Here is a 25744-nt window from a genome sequence, read left to right as displayed (position 1 = left end):
TGTGGGTAAAAGTTTGACATCTTTCTATTTTAAAACTATTTGTATTTTTTGTGAATGGATTATCGTGCTTTTGCCCATTTTCCTGTTTACCTATTTTGCTTGTAAAACTTACAAAAAGTATTTGTAGATCCTTATGTAACATAGAAATTAGCCCATTGTCTGTTTTATGTGGTACAAAAATTATTTTCCTGAGTTTATTAGCAGGAATTTAAAAGTTTTAAGTAGCCAATTTTTATTTTACTTTTAAATCTTTGATGCCGCTTAAATTCATTTTAATGTAAGAAATGAAGTTGATATCTAGAATTATTTTCTTTCTCCAGACGGTTCCTCAATAATATCCAATGTAGGTTTTGACAGTTCATCTTTCCCATTGATTCAAAGGGGCCATTTCTCCTAATCTGCCTTCCTGTATGCATGTATGTCGGTCTAGACTCTTTTGTTAGTTGTTTTTTTTTTTTTTTTTGGCAATGGAGTCTCACTGTTGCTCAGGCCAGTATGCAGTTGTACGAAGATCGTGCTTCTTGCAACTTCAGCCTCCTGGGCTCAAGTAATCCTCCTGCCTCAGCACTTCCCAGTAGCTGGGATTACAGACACGTGACACCATGCCCAGCTAATTTTTTTGTATTTTTAGTTGGCCAGGCTGGTCTTGAACTCCTGGCCTCAGGTGATCTGCCTGCATAGGCATCCCAAAGTGCTGGGATTACAGGTGTGAGCCACTGTATCCGGCCTGTTGTTTGGTCTTTATATCTATTGATACACTAGACATTTTGGCTACTATTGCTTTGTAATATGTTTAACTTTCTGAAAGGACTAGTACCTTCTTTTTTAGAATTTTTTTGTTCTGAAAAACATAAATATTATTATTATTATTCTCCTATGAACTTTAACACAGCTTATATTTAAAGGTTTGTTGTTATTTTTATTGATCACTTGAAATGTATATATTAGTTTAGGGAGGATGTTTGTCATTATATAATAATACTAAGACTCCTGAGTCAAAACCAAATTGAGTTCTATTTAAGTCTTTTTTATCTCTGTTCAATTTTATTTTATTTTATTTTATTTTATTTTATTTTATTTTGAGACGAAGTCTTGCTCTGTTGTCTGAAGTGCAGTGACACGATCTCGGCTCACTGTAACCTCTGCCTCCTGGGTTCAAGCGATTCTCTTGCCTTAGCCTCTGAGTAGCTGGGACTACAGGCCTGTGCCACCATGCCTGGCTAAATTTTGTATTTTTAGTAGAGATGGGGTTTCACCATATCGACCAGGCTGGTCTTGAACACCTGACCTCAGGTGATTCACTGGATTCAGCCTCCCAAAGTGCTGGGATTATAGGCATGAGCCACCATATCTGGCCTCTCACTTTACCTTTTAAAAAAAAAAAAAAAAAAAAATGCAGATTTTAAAATTTTATACAGGATTAAAATTATTTAATACAGATCTTGCATGTTTATTGTTAAGTATATTCCTAAGAATATTTTAGTCACTGTTATATACATCTTTTATTACATTATATCTATTATTTGATTGTTCTTTGTGTATTGGAAAGCTACTACTTTATTTTACACTAACTTTGTACCTAGCCAGTTTACTGAATTTTTTTCTTATTTATAATGCTTTTGAGTTACTTCTCTTGGGATTTCCAGGTATTACAGTCACATCATGTGATAATAATAGCATTTAAAACTTTTTTTGTCTTCATTTTTAAGAAGTAAGAATATACTAAGAGTAAAGTTGCAAAAGTTATCTTTGTTGTACCTAGAACCATTATTTATAGAATAAACATTTGGAATCAGAGTAAAGGTTGGGTATATATTAAAATAGTCAGGGTTGGGGGTGAGGAAGAGAGGGGAAAGAAAGAGAGAGAGAGAGAGATTATCAGAAAAAAAGAACAACGAGCTCTTGGTGGTTATTAAGAAAATTAGCAGGGTGATGAAATAATCTGTACGACAAATCTCCATGACACAAGTTTACCTGTGTAACAAACTTGTACTTGGACCCCTGCACTTAAAAGTTAAAAGAAACCCAAGAGATTAATATCTAGACTACCTTAAAAAGGAAAATTAGAAAACCTAGTTAAGAGTCAAATACATACAATGAACATGAACATTATGGATATTAACATCTGTTAAATCTTTTCGATGATGGCACCTACATTGAACTTCCTGGCTAAAATCTTAAAATTGTGACTGACATGATCAATCAAGTTATGTGGGCATGTCCCTTAAGCCCACAGCTGCAGCAGCTCAGGAAGGCAGAGGGCCCCTGCCCCTCTTGCTGCCAGCAGACGCTGCTGCTAATGGACAGTGATCACGCTTGCCTGCTTCTGATTTCCCCCCGGCCGGAGATGAAAGAACTCTCACTGTCTCTTAATAAAAGGAAGGGGAAAAAAGGTATGAGAGCACCACTGGATGTAATACAATATGACTCAGTAATGAACTGACTGTCAGCAAAAGATGACAAACCTTTTGCTATTGTCAAGGTGGAGAATGCTGAGCATGTCATCACTGTTGGGAAGAGTCACCTTCTAATGGGCCAGGCAGTTTGCCTCACTCTGTTGGAGGCCCCTCCTAACTCAGCTGACTTGCTTTACAGTGGTATTGCTGCACTGGCAGGCTGCCTGCTCCCCCTATCTGAAAGTATTTTACATTCCATTCACGTTTTGCTTCCAAATTTATTTTTACATTTCTAAAAACTTGGATGCTAAATATGTCTATTTATGTGCTAAATTCATTTTATGTGCATTTAAGCTTTTCTGTTAGTCCAATAACTCCTCCAGCCCTTTTTATTCATTTTCAACCAACTAGATAGAAGACAGACAGATACCAGTGATAGAGTTTTAGTTACATAAATTATCCTTGTTTGCAGATGACATGATCTTATATACAGAAAGCTCCAAAGATTCCACTAAAAAAAATGAGTTAAAACTAATCAACAAATTCAACCAAGTTGCAGGATATAAAATCAACATACAAAATCAGTGACATTTCTATACACTAATAGCTATCTAAGAAAGAAATCAAGAAAACTACTGGCCAGGCGTGGTGGCTCAAGCCTGTAATCCCAGCACTTTGGGAGGCCGAGACGGGCGGATCACGAGGTCAGGAGATTGAGACCATCCTGGCTAACACGGTGAAACCCTGTCTCTAGTAAAAAAATACAAAAAAACTAGCTGGGCGAGGTGGCGGGCGCCTGTATTCCCAACTACTCGGGAGGCTGAGGCAGGAGAATGGCGTGAACCCGGGAGGCGGAGCTTGCAGTGAGCTGAGATCTGGCCACTGCACTCCAGCCTGGGCGACAGAGCGAGACTCTGTCTCAAAAAAAAAAAAAAAAAAAAAAAAGAAAGAAAACTGCCTCATTTACTGTAGACTTGTCCTTTTCACTTTAACAACCCATCTTGACTTTTGATGTCAGTACATGTAAATGGAACTTGCTCTTTTTTTTTCTTTATTTCTTTTTTATTTCAGGATCAACCAGGTATGGAACTCACTCTTTTAATGACTTACAATTACAATGTCTGCAATATGTACCACTCCCTTACTGATGAAAATTTGGGTTGTTCTGTCAAAATTTATTGCACTATATTTAACTCCCTTTACTTTATTTATTTATTAATTTTTGTTGTTGTTGAGATGAGTTCTGCTTTTGTCATCCAGGCTGGAGTGCAGTGACGTGGTCTTGGCTCACTGCAACTTCCACCTTCCAGGTTCAAGCAATTCTCCTGCCTCAGCCTCCCAAGTAGCTGGAATTACAGGCACCCACCACCATGCCGGGCTGATTTTGTATTTTTAGTAGATTTGGGGTTTCATCATGTAGGCCAGGCTGGTCTCGAACTCCTGACCTCAGGTGATCCACCTGCCTCGGCCTCCCAAAGTGCTGGGATTACAGGTGTGAGCCACCGCGCCCAGCCTTAACTCTCTTTAACTTATGAAAGTGTCCAGAATTGAGAATGAGGATAGTAATGCCAGAATTTGAGTCTCCCCCAGCCAGAGCAAGAATCCGTCACAGTAGAGCAGGAGTCACCCTGTGGCAGTTGGATTGGGAGCTCTGGTAAGGGCCATACGTGTTTGGCTTTGGCGGCTTTGGCAGCTTTGGTGACTGGTCTGACACAAGAGGCCTGGAGAGAAGCCATGGTACTTGGTTTGGAACTTCCAGCAGTCAGGTTTAGTAGCTGCAACATTGGAACAAAATGACAAAACTGGTCATATTTATTTTCATAACCCTGAAATACTAGCACTAATGCTGATATTACTAGCAGTATTTTACGAAAAGATACCATCAGCATGGTGCCATCATTTTCTGCACTTTGTTCTGAGAGGATAATGAACCTGAGAGACAGCCAGACCAAGGACTGTTGTTCTTCTGCCCTGCCAGCCTAAATCTCTCTAAAAAGGATAAATTGGTGAAGAAGTTAAAATAAATTATCTTAGGAGAGAACAGTCTATTTTTAAGAAAATGAATTTGGTGCTCTCAGGAAATAAGAGAAGAAAAACCACTAATCTGGACATTTCTTTGTCTTTTCTTCCCCTCTTCTCCCTAATACTTCTATCCTTCTACATTTTCCTTAAGGCCCTTTCCTCACCCACTACCCCCACAACAATCAAATTCCATCTGAGGTTTCTGGGAATTGATTAGGCTAAAACTGACTCTGAGGAAAATAGAAATACTACAAATCAAAAAAGAGGCCGGGCATGGTGGCTCACGCCTGTAATCCCAGCACTTTGGGAGGCTGAGATGGGCAGATCACCTGAGGTCAGGAGTTCAAAACCACTCTGGAAAACGTGGCGAAACCCCGTCTCTACTGAAAATACAAAAGTTATCTGGGCGTGGTGGCACACGCCTGTAACCCCAGCTACTCAGCAGGCTGAGGCAGGAGAATCCCTTGAACCGGGAACAGAGGTTGCAGTGAGCCGAGATCATGTCACTGCACTCCAGCCTGGGTGACAGAGCAAGACTCTATCTCAAAAAAAAAAAAAAAAAAAAGAATGCTCAGTGATATGGTTTGGATATGGTTTGGAGATCTGTGCCTTCTGAATCTTATGTTGAAATGTGATCCCCAGTGTTGGAGGTGGGACTTAGGCAGATTCTTCTTGAGTGGCTTGGTGGCATCCCCCTGGTAATGAGTGGGTTCTTGCTCTGTTAGTTCACCTGAGACCTGATTGTTTAAAAGAGCCTGGAACCTCCCTCCCTGTCTTCCTCTCCCAGCATTTAATATGCCTGCTCTCCCTTCACCTTCCACCATGATTGGAAGCTTTTGGAGGCCTCACCGGAAGCAGATGCTGCCACCCTTCTTCCTATACAGTCTGTAAAACTGTGAGCCAAAATAAACCTCTTTTCTTTATAAATCACCCAGTCTCAGATATTCCTTTATAACAAAGAAAATGGATTAACACACTCAGTCTTACTAGTCATTTAGGAAACTGGAATTAATGCCAGATAACATTTTGAACAAGTTTTAAAAGGGAAGTGGTGTAGTCAGAATGCTTTCTATTTAAAAGCAGCTTTATTTGATATGAAATTTAAATGTGGTATATAGCTCTCTGAATATATATCATAATGCACATAATTCAGAGTTTAGATTTTTAAATACCAAAATAATGGCACTACATCAAGAAAAATACCAAAAGAATACTTAGTTCTTTAAAAATAGCATCATATTCTGGAATACCAGAACACCACAAGACTACATTTCAATCATTCGTTAAGTCAAGGTTGCACAGACTAACAGGCAAATTACCAGTGTGAAACACCAAGCTGGCAACTGGAGGAAACCCAGGAGATGGGACTAAGTTGCCCACGATAGTGAAAAGGGCCTGGATTTGGAGTCAGAAGACCTGGGTTTGAAGTTCTGACTTTCACTTTCTTCCACTCACTATGGCCGTTGGATTTTGGCCAGGTTCTTCCAATCTCATTTGGCCTTATTTTCTTCAATACAATAAGCATAGTAGTATTGCTCTGCTTCTCCCCCAGGGGTGTTGTAAGATAATATAAGTAAAATATTGATAATAAAAGCTATAAAGAGGAGATCCCAGGCTATAAGGATAGAATTATCCTTTATTTAAACATGTTAATGTTGGGAAAGAAACATCATTTGATTTTGCTCTCAAACACTGCATAAAGGATGCTCTGCTACCACATCTCTCTTTCTTGAATATTCTCTTACTTCTATTTAGATATAAATTGAGAGAAAAATTTGAACTACAGAATGAGAAGTGTCCTTCTTCACTAACCACACTAACTGGTATGTTTCATGAAAATCATTTTCAATTTCTAGCCGTTGTCATCTCCATTTAGAAGGAAGTGTTCTGAATTTAAAAAATAGCTTTTTTTGTTTTGTTTTGGAGATGGAGTCTTGCTTTTGTCACCCAGACTGGAGTGTAATGGCACGATCTTGACTCACTGCAACCTCCGCCTCCCAGGTTCAAGCAATTCTCCTGCCTCAGTCTCTCATGTAGCTGGGATTACAGGCGCCCGCCACCATGCCCAGCAAAAAAATAGCTTTTTATACCAGTGTTTGAAGTTAAAGGTCTAGTTTTGTTTAATATATACATGTGGGTCCTCCTTCCATTATTTCGAAGCAAACCTCAGACATCATCTCAATGCACCCTTTGAATGTGATGTTTGATTTGAATTGTCTTGGATTCCTGGGTATCTGTTGGCTTTATACCCTGTGGCTGGCCAGCTGATCCTGGGTCCTTACCCCTCTCCCACATCCCCACCTCCTGTCCCTTCCCTTCATCTTGAACTTTCACTGGGCATAGAAGCCTTGTGTGGTTTGTTTGCTTGGAAAGGGAGGCGGGCTGTTTTCTAGCTGTCACCCTGCCTCATTCTTGTTTGCTCCTGCCTTGTTTTGCCCTCTTGCTCCATCTTTGAGCTGTGGCTCCAGGAGTGCCTCTACCCCTTGCTGGTATTTATCTTCCCTGAGCTGGATTCTTACCCTCTCGAAGGGACAGTGGCTTGGACTTGACCTTCTAAGCTTTCCTGACTTTTGCTTCTTCAGGCCGGTCACAACCTAGTTCCAGCCCCTCAAATCCCAGCTCCTGGTGCCACTGGTTTACTGCCGCCTCAGTAAAGAGGAGAAGAGGACATGTGAATGTGTCACTGCTTTCTCCCACACTGGGTCATCGCTTCTCTTTCACTGGCTCCTTGACATGTCCTCTGATGGCGTGCTTCTGGGCAGAATCACTCAGTCCAAAACTTCATGTCAGAGTCACGTGTGAGCTGGGAAAAAGGCAGGAAGTATCCTTTTCTATCTGTGTTAAATACTGCCATCCTTTTCCTTAGCCTTTGCTCTCAGTTTTCTACAGTACTTTTAGGTCAGCAGCTCTTCCTCTTGACTTGCTTTTCAGAATCCATGCAGCCTCCTTTACCCAGCAGCTGTAAGGAGGAACTGAGGGAGCACAACTCCCTGGGGCTGGGGTGGGAGACAATTTGAGTGACACTGGTTGTGCAGCACTAAAAAATGTCTCTCACAGATGCCCTGTCCTCTCCGTTCCTGGAATGCCCTAGACCCTCTTTCACCTGAATGAGTGGCTTCCTGATACACTACACAGTGTTGAGGGGAGGAAGGACTGTTATTTCCTAAGTGTCCTGCAAGGGCTGTTTTGCCTTTAGAACCAGCCGTTAGCCCTAAGACATCCAATCCTTGTCTTATTTTTGAGGCTAGACCAATAAGCAAACAAAATGGCCACCAGGCCTATCCCCACTTACCACATCACATTACAGGCCCTGCCTTGCTAAGGATATTCAGCCCTACTGTGGGCTTTGATGATCCAGAAGTGGCTACAGTGAAGATTGACTGAACTGAATGCAAATTTAGGAGGCCTCAGGTGTAGCTCCATTTTTGCCTTTCCCATTCAGCTAGTAATGATTCTTTTCATTCAACTCTGATAGAGAGGTAGTGATTCTTTCTTAGGAAGGTGGAAGCATACACGTAAGAGTAAACTTTATTTTTATTTTTATTTATTATTTATTTTGAGACAAGGTCTCTGTTACTCAGGTTGGAGTGTAGTGGCATGATCACGGCTCACTGCAGCCTCCGTCTCCTGGGCTCAAGTGATCCTCCCACCTCAGCCTCCCAAGTAGCTGACACTGTAGGCACACCACTACCCCTGCCTAATTGATTTATTTTTATTTTTTGTAGAGATAGATTCCCACTTTGTTGCCCAGACTGCTCTCGAACTCCTCAGCTCGAGCGATCCTCTTGCCTTGGCCTCCCAAAGTGCTGGGATTACAGGCATAAGCTACCATACCTGGCCCAGAATAAATTTTCTATGTGTGACTATTTTCCTTCCCCCTCTCAATTCCATGTGTACATTCTCTTCGAATAAACTTTTCATCTTCTTCTGTTATGGATTAGAGTTAGGTGTGCCTTTGAACTGAATCAGTATTCATGGGAGGAATGATTTTCTCCCCAGGCAGAGTGCTATGTGGGTTTGTTTCTGTTTTCTGAAAACACATCTGAAGCTGTTCCTGCCTTATGACCTAGAGTCTCAAAATTCTAATTGGTGATGCAAAAAGCACATTATCAGTTGCCCAACCTGTTTTTAATTTTCTCTTTGCTACTGCAAGAGTGGAAGAAATGTCAGAAGAATGAATATGGGCAAAAAATTGACAGTTGCTGGGATGTGAGGTTTGTTTTTTTCTCTCTTTCTGGTTAGGCTAGTTGTGTTCACTTGGCAAAGGGCAGCATATAATGGAGAAGAAGGATGGGGAAAATGTTAGAAAATGTTTTGTATATAACATTTGCAAGGTAAGAACAAAGTCGTGTGAATGCCTATGTGCAAAGAAGGTGAACAATACAGATGCAGATATATATATATATATGTATATTTATATTTATTTAGACACATAAATATACACTATACAAATATATATACATATATTGCTAAGCATTTCTACATGCACTATTTAATCTTCATTGAAAACCCTAAGATGCAGGTACTAGTATGATTTTCATATTGTAGATGAGTCAACTTGTGCGCAGAGAACTTAAATAACTTTCCGAAAACCATGTATGTTTGGAGCCAGAATTGTTTTTTTGTTTTGTTTTGTTTTGTTTCATTTTTGAGACAGAGTCTCAAGAAGGCTGGAGTGCAGTGGCATGATCTTGGCTCACTGCAGCCTCCGCCTCCCAGGTTCAAGTAATTCTCCTGCCTCAGCCTCCTGAGTAGTTGGGACTGCAGGCACACGCCACCACACCTATCTAATTTTTGTATTTTTTAGTAGAGACGGGGTTTCACCATATTGGCCAGGCTGGTCTCAAACTCCTGACCACCGGCCTCAGCCTCCCAAAGTGCTAGGATTACAGGCATGACCCACCGCGCCCGGCCCGGAGTCAGAATTTTAATCTGGAGAGGCTAATTCTAGACCTTGCTTTCTTTACCACAAAGATAAGTCTGATTTAGCTCTGTGGATGGTGAGGAGTGAGAGGGCAGGGAATTTCCTTGAGGATTCAGCACCACTTGAGGTAAGTGTGGGTGGCTAGTATGATCTTCAAATGAAAGTAGATCCAGTTGGTCAGTCCCCTCTAGAAAAACCTATGGACGAACCAGAGACAGTCCTGGAAACCCAGATCTAAAACAAATTCTGGTTCTGAATTAAATTGATCTGACCATTTGAACAGAAGAGAGAGTCTATCAATTGGACTGTTTTGTGGACACCATAAAATTGTCACATGGCACTGGTAAGTATGAAGCATATATTTTTTTCCATTGGTCTGATTTCTGATCCAGTTTTATAAACAACCACTGGCAGTATTCCTTACCATTCTGCTCTTATCTTCACAAGAACATAAAGTAGTAAAATTAATAAACCCCTTTATTTTAACTCTTGCTTCAGCATATAATTTTCCCCATACATGGCCAGCTATCTATAAGATGCACCTAATATCAAGATTGTTTGTTTCACATTGTAAAAATCTTTCGTTTTTGCCTTCTTCCAAATATGTATCGCTTTTTGTCTACGAATAATTAAGTCAGTATGGCAGAACAATAATATTTCCAGGCAATGAACAGAAATGCAGAAGTGGAATTGACTAGCCAAACACTGCATCTGAGTCATTATACCACAAATAAATTATGTGCATGCATGAGCAATACATAAACTTATTTGTTCAATTTGTTCTGACATCATAAGACATTTTAAGGAAATGTTAGAGACTTTTAGCTCATTTCTATTCATTGAAAAATTTTATTTAGCCACCTGTGCCTCTGTGCTTTCTTCCAGTCTATGGCCTTTTTTTGTAGGAAAAAAAAAATTCTAAAAGTAGATATGCCATTCCTTTTAAAATCAAATGCCTTCTTCAAAGAAGTTGCCATAATAGAAATAGTAAGTAGTACAGATGGTATAGCTGTAAATTCAAGTTTATTCTGACTTAGATACCACATGCAATCATCTATTATTTAATAATAGAAAAATGGGGACTGGGACTGGTTATATAAACATGAATCCTTTTAGTTGATCCCTTTCATCTCTACCGATCTGTATTTCTAAATCTTGTAGACCCTGTATGCGTTTTGTTTTCCTGTTTTTAATGTCATGTGAATTTCCTACAAAAAGTGCAGATTTGCTTTCATTCAGCTTAAGACAAATGTTTCTTTCTGAATCCTATGCAGACGATGCCTGTAACTGGCAAGAAGAGGCATAGATTTGTTAGAATTGGAACGTTTCCAATGCCCACATGGTGCTTGTACTGACTTCCATCATCGCACCTGTAACATGTGGTTGTCTATATCTGATTCTATCTTTGTTTCCTTTCTCAGGCATTAAGTACCTGAGGGCAGAGTTCATCTTTTTTGTTGTTTTTTTTCCTGTGTATTTCTAGTTTTTTACACAATATTTGTTGAGAAAATTAATGTCCCATCCCATTCCTTACCTAGTTATTTATACATTGAGGAAAAAACTGATGTCTCTAAGAAAAATATAAATGTAAGCAACTCATAAATAGGTAAGTTAACATTTTGGGGCATCCACAGTATAATACTACTGATAGTTAAAGGAGGTATAAAGAAAACACTAGACATGGTTCCTTTCTTTAAGGTACTTCTAGAATAATGAAAAGAGAGGGCTCAAAAGCACATGTGTACACAATGTATGAGTATCTGTTTACCAAAATAACTACAGCCATCCTGTACAAAAACACAAGCCATACAAATGCAGTCTGTTTCACAATTAAGTAGGCAATATTTGTATCATGTGTTATTCCTGAGATATTTTGAATCCCAGCTAGATTTTCTACTGCTACCTAGCAAACTTCTAGCCATTTTCCCCCAACTATCCAGCAGTTATATGTTTAGTAGATGAAACATGTCTTCGGTGTTAACCTATAACATAATTCAGAAAGTGTATCCATTATAAAACATAATATATATTTTTCAGTGTCAAATAAAAATAGTGTATGGAATATCAGATTCTCTGTACCCTACTTACCAGGATAACTTGGCTAATTGTAATCTGACCTGAATTCGAAGCTTTTCCTTCCTTACCATTGCTCCCAAGAGCTTTTAAAATTTTCTGCTCTGTTCTTTCTGTGTTTTCTTTTTCAGCTCTTTACACACACACACACACACACACACACACACACACACACACACTTACTTTCCCACTCCATTCTCTCACCTAACTTTACTGTGCTTTATACTTTCTTTTCAGCCTTTTGCAGTATCGGATAGTCTGACAAACTAATCCTTCTGTATGTGTTCACAGGACAGGGACGAAGGTTCTATGTCAAGGCATATATCAGTTTCAACACTTAGGCATTCAGAAACAATGTTTTCACTGGATGATCCAGGAGGGTGCTATTCAGGGATAATTTTTCAGGTAGGAGTCTAGTGGAGGAACCCCTCAAATGCCACTATGGAAGATTATTTTCTTAACATATAGGTAGGGTTGAATGTCTGGATTCAGGAATGACATGATTGATACTGGAAGACTAACAGGCTGGAATAATACTGCACAGCTTTATAAATAGGAACATCCATTTATTTGATTGATGAGGACTGTGCTCACTGCAGACACCGTTCACATGATGAGGCCCTCTTGTCTTGACTGTATCCTGACAGGGAGTCTGAATAGTCATTTCAACAGGTGATGTTTTTGCTGACAAAGAGCACATTCTGAATTATCCATGAGATGTCCATCATCAGCTTTTCTTTTATGGTCAGGGAGGTTGAGTGAGGTCCAAATTCAGACCTCAAGGACTGCCATGGCATAGAGCCTTTGGCTTGAAACTCACTTCACAGATCGTGCAATAAAACCATAGTCCACATGGGACCACCTCTACAGCTCTTCTCCTTGAACACTAATAATCTGCCAACCAGAGACCAGAATATAACAGCAAGGAATATTTCCTGTCAGTTTAAGTAGAGCCTAATATGCTTCCTTGATCAAGATTAAGTATTAACACATCATCTTTCACAAAACGATTTATCTATGTACTAATATGTCACGTAGTACATATTTATCTGTGTACTAATATGTCACGTAGAAGTTATAGTTGCATTATTTGTTCATCAAATTTACAGTTACCTATTACATATGTTTTTATTGTTTCATGTAGTTTTCTGAATATAACACGTATGGTTTTCATTATTACCTTTCAAATCTAAAATTATTGGTTAGAATAAATTTATTGGTTTGGTGCCTATGTAAATTTCAATCACCATATACATATTTATTTCACGGTAAGTAAATACATGCTCCTATTAGATATTTTAAGATTTTTGCGGCCAGGCGCGGTGGCTCAAGCCTGTAATCCCAGCACTTTGGGAGGCCGAGACGGGCGGATCACGAGGTCAGGAGATCGAGACCATCCTGGCTAACACGGTGAAACCCCGTCTCTACTAAAAAATACAAAAAACTAGCCAGGTGAGGTGGTGGGCGCCTGTAGTCCCAGCTCCTCGGGAGGCTGAGGCAGGAGAATGGCGTGAACCCAGGAGGCAGAGCTTGCACTGAGCTGAGATCCGGCCACTGCGCTCCAGCCTGGGCAAGAGAGCCAGACTCCGCCTCAAAAAAAAAAAAAAAAAAAAAAAAAAAAGATTTTTGCTTAGGGTGAAAGAAAAAGGAGAGAAACATCTCTAACTGGCTGGTACCACAGCAGGCACTGTATGTACCTTAATTTATTTAATCTTCCCATAAACATAGGAGGCAGATCTGTTCTGAGGATATCCACAGGGAAACTGACTCTTGCAAAGGCTGAGTTACATGCTCTGTCACACAGCTAGCAATGGAGCCACTCAGGATTTGAAGCCAGGTCCTTCCAACTCTGTTCTCTCTACTATCTGATGCTTCCTCTTTCAGTACTTCATGGTATTCGGCATCTCCACTGTGCACGGACTTTCTGGGAACCTCTGTTCAACAATTCTTTCCATGAGATACAGGATGGCTGCCACCTCTACCCCTGTTCCAAAACCAAAGCAAGAAAGAACCCACTCTCTGCATCTTCTGTGCCCATCACTCTTGCAGTCCCATTTCTTTCTTTCTCTTTATGGTAGAGCAGCTTGGAGGAGTCGATGTCTCTGCTTGCTCACCTTCTGTTGTCCTCCTGGGTCCCTGCAGCTTACTTCTGCCTCCACGGACACTCCACTCCTTAGTTCTCGGAACTTAAAGGACAGCTTTCTGCTCTTACATATTTGACCTTGGAAAATCAACAGTGTTAACCATTCCTTCCTTCTTGAAACCCGCTCTTTCCTCATTCCTGTGAGTTGTTGTCTCTCTGGTTCTCTTTTTGCCTGGCACCTGTCTTGTCCCCACTCATCCCCACACTTTTTCGCTACCTCTTGTTGTTTCATCTTCTCCTTGCATGTCAGAAATTTCTTAGAGTTTTCTGCCCTTTCACTTTCCCCACTTCTCTTTTTCTCATTCTGTTCCATTTATTTTCTCTATGAAGTCTTGCCCTTGCCACAGTCTCAACTCGCTAAATATATCTGCAGTTCCAGACTTCATTTGAAAGTACATCTCAGTGTGTGTCTCAAGACACCACATTCCCAACACACTAGCTCCCTTCCCATTGCCTTGCTCAGCACCCTCCCCCAGCCCCCAAAGTTGATTGCTGTGTACGAGGCAATAATATAATACTTTCAGATTCCTCCTTTATTACTTCATGCATTTTGATGATTTATTTACACATCTTCACCTTCTGTGGTTGATTAGCCACAAAAAAGCTCATGTTCCATGTTTATAATGGTTTCTTCCATTTTAGCATAGTTTCTGGCCTAAAGTAGTTCAGTGAATGTTTATTGAATAAGTGACTAATACTGCAGGTAGGTCTTTACAGAATCAGTGGAATCGTTGTGGAACAAATCCGGAAGCACAATAATAAAACTGTCCTTCACAGCTCAGTTTTCTGTGATCTATGAGGATAACCTGAATTCCTGAGATGAAAATATGGGCCACTTTTGTTGAATATTTAAGTATGTCACTGAGGAACATTGTGCAGTTATTGACAGAAGTTGGTCTCAAGATCTCATCCCAATGACAAAAATTAAATAAGCTTAGCTTTGACCACAATGACTCCATACCAAAGCCCACCAGAAAGGTCCATCAGTTCAGTCCCAGTGCTCAAGCATGCTGACCACAGAAACCTAAGGTTAGGACAAATGTGATTCATTCCCCAAGTTCCATTGTCGTTTTGTTTTGTTTTGTTTTGTTTTTGGCTTATCATGATTTTACTAATAAATGGAATAAAAGCATTGCAGAAGCCTTCACTCCAGCTTTGCTGTCCATGACACCTGCCTTTTCTCCTCTCAACCTTGGATTCATGTTATAACTATCCCCAGTAGATTTGACTCAGTCTGTGTGGCATCACTCTGTTAAGTCAGAAAGCTCTTAGGCCTAGGAGTAGCCTTCAAGATTTGTATTTCTTTACAACCCCATTTCTCAAACAAAAGTATGACTATTACAGGGATTTTTTTTAGCCTTTGTTTTTTCTTTCTTTCTTTCTTTTTTTTTTGTTTGAGATGGAGTTTCACTCTTGTTGCCCAGGCTGGAGTGCAATGGCATGATCTTGGCTCACTGCAACCTCCTCTTCCTGGGTTCAAGCGATTCTCCTGTCTCAGCCCCCTGAGTAGCTGGGATTATAGGTGCCTGCCATGACGCCCGGCTAATTTTTGTATTTTTAGTGGAGACAGGGTTTCACCATGTTGGTCAGGCTGATCTCAAACTCCTGACCTCAGGTAATCCATTCACCTCAGCCTCCCATAGTGCTGGGATTACAGGCGTGAGCCACCATGCCTGCCTTTCTTAGTCTTTTATGGAATAAAACTGAGTTGGATAAGATATAATTAAGCGGGTATTTCTCCCTATAGGCAATCCATCAATAAGCATTGATTAAGCTCCTAGAGTGAGCAAAGCATTACATTAACATAGTGGGTAATCAAATGAAGAAAAAATGTGGTGGTGGTTTTTTAGAATGTCTGCATGTTGACTCATTTAGAATTTGATCACATGTTATGTAATAATCTAAGTTAGTCCTAACCACCTAAAGCTGTCTGCACATCATAATCCCCTTGATATCTTTAAAATAATAAAGATGCATTAGCACCACACCAGACACAGCTGAATTAGCATTTTTAGGGGACTGGGCCAGAAAATATGTATTGTGTTTTTTAAAAACCCAATTCTCAGCTGGTTCTAATGCAGCCAAGGGAATCACTGGTTCAGATTTTATCTAGGTAAAATCCTGTTGAGATATTGGATATGGCAACACCAAAAGAACCATGTTAATTTATGTCTACATTTTTAGTGACCCAATTTTTAGAAATTTAGGCAAATTTGTAGTTTATAATTTTGGAAAGTAAAACTTCAGAGAAACGAAAAATGTCAGTGCATTTATTTTATCCTAAATGCAATGTCTGTTTTTTTCTTTCGTGATTTATATACAATTTACTTATTATACTGGAGTCATTCATGATTCAGTTTTGCTAATGAGTGCTAATAGGAAGAGCATCTGGCATATTGGAATAGAATTAGTTATAGTAATCATGAAATTAAAATCAAACGATAAATATTATCAAGTGCCTACTGTGTACCAGGCATAGCGTACAAAACAGAAAAAAAATTTCTTAAGAGGAAATGAGCTATTTAAAAAGTGACACCATGGAAAAGCAATGATTTATAAGTAGTAGCGTAATATCGGAGTGATTATCATAATCCCTGTGATTCAATAAAGGGCAAATGGAATTAAGTCTGTAGTATTCACACTAATACCATTGATTTTGGCGTTATTAATTTCATTTCTTTACTAGTCATCAAAATGAACTCAAAGATCTTCTAGAGATGCATTCATTTAGCAGAGTGTTCATTAGTTTTCAGTACTCAGTGCGATGGTTAATTTTAATATGTCAACTTGACTGGGCTAAGGGATACCCAGATAACTAGGAAAACATTATTTCTAGGTATATCTGTGAGGGAGTTTTCTTAAGAAATTAGCATTTGAATCAGTAGACTAAGTAAAGATCACCCACACCAATGTGAATTGACATTTTTCAATCCTTTGAGGGCTGATTTAGAACAAAAATGCAGAAGAAGGGCAATTCCCTCTGTGATTAAACTGGGACATCAACACTCCTGGCTCATGGACCTTTGGACTCTAAGTGGAACTTATACCGTTGCCCCTACTGATCTCAGGCCTTCAAGGCTGGATGGGAACTACACCAGTAGCTTTCCTGGGTCTCCAGCTTACAGATGCAGATTCTCAGCTTCCATAATTTAATTGCATGAACCAATCTGTCATAATAAATCTCTTTCTAGGTATACACCTTTGGGGTGCTGTTTCTCAGGAGAACCCCGATTAATACACTTAGGAAAATAAATTTACTAAGTTCCAAAGCAGCTAAGATAATATAGAGGTGAAATAGTAAAGAATTGAAGGTCAGAATGTTGATCCATGACAATTAACCCAGGAGCAAAATTTAAAGTACTCCTTTGGCCAGAGATGAGGTATGGGGAGGGGTAGAGGAGTAAGAGGAATAAATGAGTTGATTTTGGTATAAGTCATGGTGTGTGGGGGAAATGGAGTGTCTTTAAAGGAGGGTGAAAGAAAATGATACTTGGAATTCACAATGGCATTCTATACTAATGTTCTAGAATCTAGAAAGATATGCTACTCTTTGAAGTCGATGGGGTAGGGGAAGGAATTGGAAAGGGGTGAGACCTTGATATTTTAAGTGTCTGAAAGCAGATTAACTTTCTCCCTCTTCAGTACCAATCAACAGACAATTTTGACATTTTAATTGAGAACAATTTAGACGTTTCATAACCCTTCCTATATTTTTAAAGAGTAAATTAATTGTATGGTTAGGTTTTCAACATAGCAGCCCAAACTCCAGAAAATTCTTATGTAGTAGCAAATAAATCTAAAGGAAACTTACTCCTATAAACATAATAAAATATTTATTTTGGGGTATTTTCTAATGGTTGCATATTTATTGTAGCCCTCTTAAGTGACTTAGTAATAACACATTCTCCTTTATTAGTAATCTATCTTTCAAAATAATTCAGGGGGATTGTATTAACAAAAAAGAATTCATGATATTATGACAAATGTTATTCATTCCCCAACTTTTTTTTTTTTTTTTTTTGCTTATCATGGTTTTAGGAATGAAAAAAAGAAAAGGTTTTGAAATCTCATCCGTTTACTCTGTATGCTTATTTATGTTGAAAGGTCTGAGTTTGTTTTTTAAAACTCTTGAGGTTTTATTAGTCTCATTTTGTAAAGAGACTTCTTATTACTTCTTCAGTGGCAAGTAAACACTTGCCACTGCAATCTGTTTTGTTTGTTTGTTTGTTTGTTTGTTTTGAGACAGAGTCTCACTCTGTCGCCCAGGCTGGAGTGCAATGGCGCGATCTCGGCTCACTGCAACCTCTGCTTCCCGGGTTCAGGCGATTCTCGTGTCCCAGCCTTCCGAGTAGCTGGGATTACAGGGTTATGTTTGCCATCACACCTGGATATTTTTGTATTTTTAGTGGAGATGGGGTTTCACCATGTTGGTCAGACTGGTCTGCAACCCCTGACCTCAAGTTATCCGCCCGCCTTGGCCTCTCAAAGTGCTAGGATTATAGGTGTGAACCACCAGACCCAGTCCGGCCACTGAAATTTGGATTTGCAAGTAGACTTTGTTTTATTTTGGTTGTACTTTATAAAAATGGGTCAGCTTTGAGAGAAGCTGACACAATCATTCATGAAAGGAAGCTTATTCAGACACAATCATTCATGAAAAGAAACTGGAAACTTGGAATAAAATTTGGAAAAAATTTGTGGGTTTTGGTGTAGTGTCTGGCATCTGTAATCCCAGCACTTTTGGATGCAGAGGCAGCAGGATTGCTTGAGGCCAAGAGTTCAAGACCAGACTGGGGGCAACATAGTGAGACCTTGTCTCTACAATAAATAAATAAATACACAAATAAATAAATAAATAAATATCCAGATAATGTTTAGGGCAGTTAAACTACTCTGTATAACACTATAATGGTGGATACATGTTCTCATACATTCGTGCAAACCCATAGAATGTACAACACCAAGAGTGAACCCTAATGTATGCTGTGGACTCTGGTTGATAATAATGTGTCAACACAAGTTCATTAGTTATAACAAATGTACACTCTGGTGGGGGATTGTTTATGATAATGGGGGCTATGCATGTGTAGGGGTAGGAGTAAATGGAAAAATCTCTGTACTTTCTCTGCTCTATTTTGCTGTGAACCTAAAACTGCTCTGAGAAATAAAGTCTATTACAATGTGTGTGTGTGTATATATATATATGTATGTAATCATCCATCCATATAAACCTTATCCCCAAAAAACTATGTTAATTTACAAAAATGCATGTAATACAAAAGAATATAATAAATTACTTGTGTAATCTGGGCCAGAGGAATATCTGTGCAAGAATATAAAACATAATCATGTTCTAAAAGCGTTGCTGAGGGGAAGATATAAATTTGGATCTGCATTTTCTAAGTTTTCAGAGAAAAGAGGAAACAACATCCAGTTATAGTAATTATGGTGTCCATAAGATCAAAGCAGATTAGTTCTCTAGACAAAGCACAACATTTCTTAACCCTGAGACCTAAGGGAGGATTTTTGAGTTTTTGTGAAGACTCTGAGTTGTCCAGTTGTGGTGGCTCATGTCTGTAATCCCAGCACTTTGGGAGACCAAGGCAGCAGGATCGCTTGATGACAGGCGTTTGAGACCACCCTCAGCAACATAGTGAGATTCTGCTTTTACAAAATAAAAAAATTACCCTGTCATGCTAGCCCATCCCCTTAGTCCCAGGCTTGGGAGCTGAGGCAGAAGGATTGCTTGAGCCCAGCAGGCTGCAGTGAGCTGTGGATGGTGCCACTGCACCCCAGGCTGGGCAACAAAGTGAGACCTTGTTTCAAAAATAATAATAATAATTTTTAAAAAGACTCTGAGTGATCTAGGGATGATGTAATCAGCATTGTATCCTTGTATTAAGTACAACAGCAGGTTCTGTTTGGCTGTTCATTACAATGTCCTTCCATTTAGGTTCAACAAAGCTGAAGTAAAATTTAGTAAATGCAGTTCAATGAGTTACCAAAATAAGATAATCCAAGTGTTCAGCTTTCAAACAGAATAATATAATTCAAGAGACAAACCACGCTGAATTGCCTTTCCCATATGTTGAATTGTCCTATTAAGGAATGAAATGAGAAAAATTAAGTTATAATAGAAAGCTACATAGAAGAGTAACATAAGAAATAGCCTCCTGTATGCTGTACAAAATTATAGCTTTGTTTTCGTCCTTATGTCACTGGAATAATGTATAACTCGCTGAAAGAAAGCAAAAGCCATTGAGAAGATAATGGGTTAGGATGTTCTCCATAATATGGAGCTCAGCACAGGCATCAAACTCCAAAGACCCAATATTGTACTTTTTTTCTATGTGTTGTTAACACTTGGTAATCAATTTGGCTGCTGATACAGAGCTTTTGAAGAGGTGACTGGTAGGCATATTCAGTTTCTTCTTAGCCTAGGCAAGAGGGAATAGGCAGGGGAACTGAAGAGGCTGGGAGCTCTATAGCCCTCATTACAGGTGGTGGATGTGTTGCTGAATTAAAAGACTGTCGACCGGGTGCGGTGGGTCATGCCTGTAATCCCAGTGCTTTGGGTGGCCGAGGCGGGTGGATCACCTGAGGTCAGGAGTTCAAGACCAGCCTGGCCAATGTGGTGAAACCCCGTCTCCACTGAAAATACAAAAAATTAGCTGGGCATGGCGGTAGGTGCCTGTAATCCCAGCTACTCGGGAGGCTGAGGCAGGAGAATCACTTGGACCTGGGAGGCAGAGGTTGCAGTGAGCCAAGATCATGCCATTTGCACTCCAGCCTAGGCAAAAAGAGTAAAACTCCGTCTCAAAAAAAAAAAAAAAAAAAAAAAAAAAAAAAAAAAAAAAAAAGGCGGTCATTAGTAACTCCAATAGTCTCTCTGTTCTTCCCTCTCCACTGCCTTTACTCACCACAAAAATACAGTGTCAATGGGCTAACTAGTGACACACAAATAATTTCATTTCCCGTTTCTTCAACTGTAATGCAATGGTTGTAGGATAAAAGTCATGAGACAGGACAGCTCTAAATGAGCAGCCACACCATGCCACGTACAAGAAAAAAAACACATGAGATCAGCACATCACTTTGTGATTTTTAAGACACTGAGGTAAACAGGGCAGGTGACACTCCTATTTCCAGATAAGAAAACTGAGGATCAAGAAGATTAAGTAAGTTCTCTGCTGTCACACAGCTTGTGAGTCAGAACAGGCTGGACAATGAACGGTGATGTCCTAATTCCAAGCCTGGTGATGTTCCCGCTAAATCATATATATCAAGCTGCCATTCTGCTGATACTTACAGGTGCCTACTCTGTGTAGGCACTGTTCTAGACCTTGGGGACATAGCGCATGATCTAACCAGAGTTCCTACTCTCAGAGAGCTTGTCTTCTAGGCAGGAGTAACAGATAATAAGAAAAATAAGCAAACCACGTTATGAACTGGTGCTAAGTACTATAAAGGGCAAGTAAGAAGGACTGAAAGCTTATGGGTGCATGTGGAGAGGCAGGTGTGGAAGGTGCCATTTCAAATAGAGATGGTCACATAAGGATTCTCTTAGAAAGTGACATTTGAACAGAGATCTAAAGGAAATGGAGAAGTGCCCTGGGGGAAAATGTTCTTGTTTTATACCAGATCTGCTGGCCGAAGTATATAACTATCTTTTCTGATACGTGGCTTATATTGAAAGTACATGCTTTGTCCTATATATTTTAGAGTTTTTTGGTCTCATGTAAAAATTATCATTGGTGATTATTATCACATTGGTAATTATTATGAACTGTTTCCAGCTTGGTGGGAGTAAAATCTGGTAGACTAAATCTAATTATGTCATCCTAACATATAATAAGACATGGCACCAAATGTTGAGGCCACACACTGACAGGTGGGTGGGCCCGGCCTCAAAATTGGGCTGAATTAAATAGCAGATGGGGTTTCAGGATATTATAGAATAAAGATAGCCGGGGTTTTATGGCCAACATTGAATCTTCTGCTAGATTTAATTCAGTAACTCAGTTTCGTCAGATTTCTAAAAGTATACAATTTCCCTGCTTTCAAAAGGTTTATAATGTAGTTTCACTAAAAACAAACAAAAGAACAAAGCAAAGCACTCGAACATATAAATAGATTAAATAACACATGGTGTATAGCCGAGGTTCATTGTCCAGCCTGTTCCAACTCACAAGCTGTGGGACAGCAGATAAGTTACTTAATCTTCACTGGGAATTAGGAGACTCTTGGCCACTCTGCTCAAGCACTCAGGGTCTAGTTAATATTTCTTCCTTATTTTGCCCCAGTATTAAAAAAAATCCCTTATTCTGTAATCTTGAATTTCTGTGTTACACAGAGCTACCCAGTGATGATATGCACCTCCTTTGGTCTCAAAATATTTTACCCTCTCCTTCACGCTCCTAGTTCAGTACTTCTTAACCCTGGCGGTAAGTGAGGAGCCCTCACCTGGAGAGATTAAAACAGTAACAAAAAAACGATGCCTACACCTCATCCCTGAGATTGAAATGTAACTCTAATCCCTGGCCCCCATTAGTTTTTTCCTGCTGCTATTAAAAATTAACACAATCTTAATGGCTTAACACAACATGAACTTATTATCCTAGAATTCTTGAGGCCAGAAGTCTGAAATAAGTGTCTCGGGGGTAAACGCAAGGTGTGGGCCAGACCATGTTCCTGCTGGAGGCCCCAGGGAGAATCTGTTTTCTTGCTTTTCCAGCTTTAGAGGAAGCCTACATTCCTGTGTGGTTTCTTCTAGCTTCAAAGCACCTCACTCCAACCCTTCCTTCTGTCACCAAATCTCTATTTGACTTTAACTCTCTCTCCTCCTTCTTACACTTTTGGGATTGCCTTGGGCTCACCTGACTCATCCAGGATAATCTCCCCACCTCAAAATCCTTAATTTAACCACATCTGCAAAGCCCCCTCTTCCATGTAAGGTAACACATGCACATATTCTGGGGATTAGATGTGGACATATTTGGGAGAAATTATTCTGTGCATCCCCTCACCCCCTCCCCGCCAACACACAGGAAATGTGATTTTGTGAAATTTCCCCTCATGATTGCAGTGTTCAGCTATTTGAGGATCATTGCCTTAGTTGATATGCAGAATCTATATAATTTTTATGTTTTTCTTATCTATTGATGCAAGAGGACATAATACTAACAACAACGTTAAGAATAATGATAATGGCAAGCACGTGACTAGTGCTTCCTATGGGTAGGGCACCGAGCATTTTTTATTTATTAACTCATTTAATCTTCACGACTGTGTACTAAGTACCACTCAAATGCCAAGAGGAATGAAATGTCACATGACATTTTTTGCCTGGCCCCAAACCAGTCCAGTTTAGGACATCACCAAGTCACTCTTTGGCAGCCTTCATCCTTCTCTTGTAGCTCATTATTTAGAAATAAAACACAAAATTAATAAGAGAAACTAGTCTATTTTTTTAAAGGTACAACATGCAGTAATTCTAAACATCAGGTCATGAGAGCCGTTTCGTTCTATTTTTAATGCTGTAACATGTAGTTTTGAGGGTTTTTTTAAAACTTTCATTGGTAAATATAGCATAGCTACAGATAATTGGAACAAAACATAGATGCAAAGCTTAATTTATCATCACCAAGGGAACATCACTGTAGCCATCAGCAAGTCAAGAAATAGAATGTTCCCCGTGGCCAGGAGGCCTCTTCCATGCCCCTTGTTTATCAGTCAGTTTCCATCAGAGGAAACAGTGAGGGCTGCTACAGAATGTGGGATTTCTTAAGAGAGTTTCACCTTACACAATCGTGGTGGCTTGGTGAACAGTTTATATACAGCTGTTGCTTCTGGGTCTTATGCTGGCTCTGAAATGAGCAGGGCAGGCAATCTGGCCCAGAAGTTGGAAAAGCTAGAGAAGAAGGTCTGGGGTAGTTGTAAGAGCAGGGATTGCCTCATTCCCAGGTGATTCAGGAAATCAGGGACAACATCCACTAAATGCAATAGTACTTTGCACCTGCCTTTTGTGCACAAAAACATACAGCTGCTGTTTCACTTCTGCCTTCTGTGTTATACCCAGGTTCAGGTAGCCTATGCTAACTTAGAATTACATGGAAGAAAATTCTGGATAAAGTAGTTAGTTACAGCTAAGCTAAGTTGACACAGTACAAATCTACCATACCACCTCCCAATAACTACACTTTCCTTCTGCTGAAAAGAAAACCACTATCCCAATTCTTATTTATTATTATTATTATTATTTTTTGAGACAGCATTTCACTCTTGTCGCCCAGGCTGGAGTGCAATGGTGCAATCTCGGCTCACTGCAACCTCCGCCTCCCAGGTTCAAGTGATTCTCCTGCCTCAGCCTGGGATTACAGGCACCTGACACCATGTCTGGCTAATTTTTGTGTTTTTAGTAGAGACGGGGTTTCACCACATTGGCCAGGCTGGTCTCGAACTCCTGACGGGTGATCCACGCACCTCAGCCTCCCAAGGTGCTGGGATTACAGGCGTGAGCCACTGCGCCTGGCCTTATCCCAGTTCTTATGGAAACCACTTCCTTGTGGTTTCGTCCATCTCTCTCCTTCCTTCCTTCCTTCCTTCCTTCCTTCCTTCCTTCCTTCCTTCCTTCCTTCCTTCCTTCCTTCCTTCCTTCCCTCCCTTCATTCCTTACCTTCATTCCTTCCTTTCTCTCTCTCTTTCTTTCTCTCTCCCCCTCCCTCTCTCCCCCACCTTCTCTCTCTTTTCTTTTCTTCCTTCCTTCCTTCCTTCTCTTTTCTTTCCTTTTCTTTCTTTCACAATGCATAATTATTTATTCCTAAACACTTTAGTTTAGTTTTCTATTTTTTTAAAAATTTAAGTGGAATCCTTTAGCTTGGGTTAATTTGTGTCTGCGTTCTGTTCAACACGGTATTTTTGAGATTTACCCATTTTTATGCATAATTAATTTATTCATTTTTATTGTATTCTGTAATATGAATATACCAAGAGTTGTTTAGCCATTCCACAGCTGGTGGACATTGAGATTGTTTCCAGTTCTGAGCTGTTGTGAATAATGTAGCTAGAAACATTCTCTTACATGTCTCTTGGTATACATGTGCACATATTTCTGTTAGATATACACCTAGGAGTGGAACTGCTGAGTCGCAGAATGTTTGTTTGACAACGTTAGTAGATAATATCAAATTGTTTCCCAAAATGACTCAACCAATTTACAGGTCCGCCAGAAGTACACAAGAATTGCTGTTGTTGCACATCCTTGCTGACATTTGGTATTGTTTGTCCTTTTAAATAATTCTGAGGGTTTTGTAGTGGTATTGTGTGTGTGTGTGTGTGTGTGTGTGTGTGTGTGTAGTTATTTTTTTTAACAGACTTTATTTTTTAGAACAATTTTAGTGCATAGCCTTTCCCAATATCAGCATCTTCTACCAGAGTGATACATTTGTTTCAAGTGATGAACCTACACTGACACGTCTTTATTATCCAAAGTCCATAGTCTCTATGTTGAGGTTCACACTTGGTGTTGTACATTCTGAATTTAGACATGTATGAAATATTTGTATTCACCATTGTAGCATGATGCAGAGTAGTTTCACTGCCCTAACAATCTGTGCTTCAGCTGTTCGTCACTCCCTCACTCCCTGACTTCTGGCTACCCTTGATCTTTTGACTGTTTCCATACTTTTGCCTTTTCCAGAATGCCAGATAGTTGGAATCATACAGTGTGCAGCCTTTTCAGAGTGGCTTCTTTCACTTACTTATATGCATTTACATTTCCTCCTATCCTTTTATGGCTTGATAGTTCATTTATTTTTAGTGGAGAATAATATTTCATTGTCTGGTTGTACTGGTTTATCTGTTCACCTACTGAAGGACATTTTCGTTGCTTCCAAATTATGGCAGTTATGGATAAAGCTGCTATAAACATCAACATGCAGGTTTTTGTGTGGGCATAAGTTTTCAGCTCTTTTGGGTAAATAACAAGAAGTGTAATTGCTGTATCATGTGGTGAGAGTATGTTTAGTTTCCTAAAAAACTGCCAAATCGTCTTCCAAAGTGGTTGTACCATTTTGCGTTCCCGGCAGCAATGAATCAGAGTTCTTGTTGCTTTACATCCCCACCAGCATTTGGTGGTATCAGTGTTCTGGATTTTGGTCCTTCCAATACATGTATAATGCTATCTCA

The 25744-nt window shown here is 39.7% G+C and overlaps 1 long non-coding RNA gene across 1 annotated transcript in view; it reads left to right on the top strand.

The window, feature by feature from the left end:
• LOC126943011 (uncharacterized) overlaps window positions 1-25744 on the top strand; it is a 189330-nt gene that overhangs the window by 18315 nt on the left and 145271 nt on the right. The gene's annotated exons all lie outside the window — the stretch shown is intronic.

Source organism: Macaca thibetana, chromosome 1, assembly GCF_024542745.1.
Source record: "Macaca thibetana thibetana isolate TM-01 chromosome 1, ASM2454274v1, whole genome shotgun sequence".
Taxonomy (NCBI): domain Eukaryota; kingdom Metazoa; phylum Chordata; class Mammalia; order Primates; family Cercopithecidae; genus Macaca; species Macaca thibetana.
Note: the sequence above shows the minus strand (reverse complement) of the source record. Positions and strands in the feature narration are given on the sequence as shown.